Genomic DNA, 2,309 nt, shown 5'->3' with positions numbered 1-2,309 from the left:
ATATTAAATACATGAAACAATAAATCAAAATCATAAAAATAAATAAAAAAACAAATAGCATTTAATAAAAATAATAAAAATAGGAAGAATAGCATAACAAATAAAAATAAACAGAATTTAATAAAAATAAAAAGAATAGCATAACATAAAAAGAATAAAATATAAAGAATAATATAAAAATAAAGAAATAAAACGAATTTAAAAGAAATGGAACGAAATAAAAATAACATTACATAAATAGAATGTAATAAAATAAAAATTAAATAAATATACATTAAACTAAATAATGAAAATACATAAAAATAAATAAAATAAAAAAATAACAAAATTAATAAAACTTTTAAATAAAATGGAACAAAATAAAAAGAACAACATTACATAAATATAATGTAATAAAATAACAAAAATAAAATAAAAATACATGAAACAAAAAATTAAAATACATAAATAAATAAAATAACAAATAGCATTTAATAAAAAAACATTTAAATAAAATGGAACAAAATAAAAACAACATTAAATAAATAGAATGTAATAAAAAGACAAAAATAACAAAACTGAAATAAAAATAATAAAATAAAACAAAATTAAATACATTAAACAAAGTAATTAAAATATATAAAATGAAATAAAACAAGCAAAATTAAAAATAGTGAAATATAACAAAAGAATAAAAGACAAAAGAATAACAAAAAAATAAATAAAACCATAATATAAATAATAAAAATCATAATACAAATCGTAACATAAAATCCCTATTTTATATTAGACATTACAGTGCGATTTCTAGGTTAGCGCATGTAGGATGGAGGCTATAACAAAAAATAATAATATAAAATAAAAATAAATAAAAAAGAATAACAACATATATAGAATAAAATAAAAAATAAAAAGAATAGTATAACAAATACAAAAATTAAAATAGCATAAAAATGTTTGCGGACGTCACTAAACAGGGAAGAAAGGATAGAGCACAGAGGACAGAAAAGAGGGATGGAGTGACAATGACAGAGAGAGAGGGAGAGAGATCGGGGGACAATTAGCATTCCTGTGGCCGTTTGTTTGACTAATTACGTGTGAGTGATGTGACATGTGGCTGCTGGGGTTATTAATGGGATTCCTGCTGTTTAATGAACATGTCACACTCCTTTTGTACAAGCAGAAGGAAAGAGACTCCACTGATGACCAGCAGCTAGCAGGGGTGTGCATGTGATCATGGACTACTGCATTACACTGCGTTCATCTGTAAACAGAATGCATTGACATGCAATACAAAAAATGCTAATAACTACCAAGGGTTTACATGTTTTCACTTGACAGATTAAATGTTACGCTATTAAATATTAAATATTTTTCAGATGAGAGCACATTTAATAAAGTAGGAAAGCAGTCACACGCTTCAAAAGGGAGACGCAATGACGAGAAAAATGGCGAGTTATGTCGTGACGATATAGGGGGTTCACTTGGGAGCCCCAATCCTCTCTGACTTTAAGAGAAAACACCAATGAAATTTGGCTAGTGGATTTTGCATACCTGAGCCACTCCCTGTACATACGGGTATAAATAGGCGACAGGTGCATCCACTCTTCAGATTTTTGCTTCGGAGCCGAGTGGATGATAGTGCTTGATCTCCACAAAGCCCTTTACTCATCTGACTGGAAGAAGCTGTTCCTGGTTGGCGTTACGGTGCAAACAGCGGTGTCCCTGTCATTGGAGGTTGGGGACCTCCAAGCATTTTCGGTGAGCGAAGAGTGCCTTGTGTTCGGGCCGGCCTACTCTCACGTTGTCCTGAGACCCCGGCCTGGATACGTGCCCAAGGTTCCCACCATGCCTTTTCGCGATCAGGTGGTGAACCTGCAAGCACTGCCTTCGGAGGAGGCAAATCCAGCCTTGGCGTTGCTATGTCCCGTGAGAGCATTGCACATATACGTGGACCGCACCCGGAGCTTCAGAAGCTCTGAGCAGCTCGTTGTCTGCTACGGAGGTCAGCAGAAAGGGAAGGCTGTCTCCAAGCAGAGGTTGTCCCACTGGATAGTGAATGCCATCGCCTTGGCATACCAATCCCAAGGCGAGCCGTGCCCCCTGGGGGTGAGGGCTCAGTCCACACGGAGTATTGCCTCTTCCTATGTGCTGGCGCACGGCGCCTCTCTGGCAGACAGCTGTAGAGCTGCGGGCTGGGCGACACCGAACACCTTCGCGAGATTCTACAGCCTCCGTGTCGTTTCTTCCCGTGTGTTGGTTAATAGGTAATTGGCAGGATGGACTGGCTGGTGTCACGCTTACTGTGCCATTCCCCCTCACCCGGGAAT

Source organism: Sinocyclocheilus anshuiensis, unplaced genomic scaffold, assembly GCF_001515605.1.
Source record: "Sinocyclocheilus anshuiensis isolate Anshui unplaced genomic scaffold, SAMN03320099.WGS_v1.1 scaffold115, whole genome shotgun sequence".
NCBI lineage: Eukaryota > Metazoa > Chordata > Actinopteri > Cypriniformes > Cyprinidae > Sinocyclocheilus > Sinocyclocheilus anshuiensis.
This window is presented reverse-complemented; position numbering follows the sequence as displayed.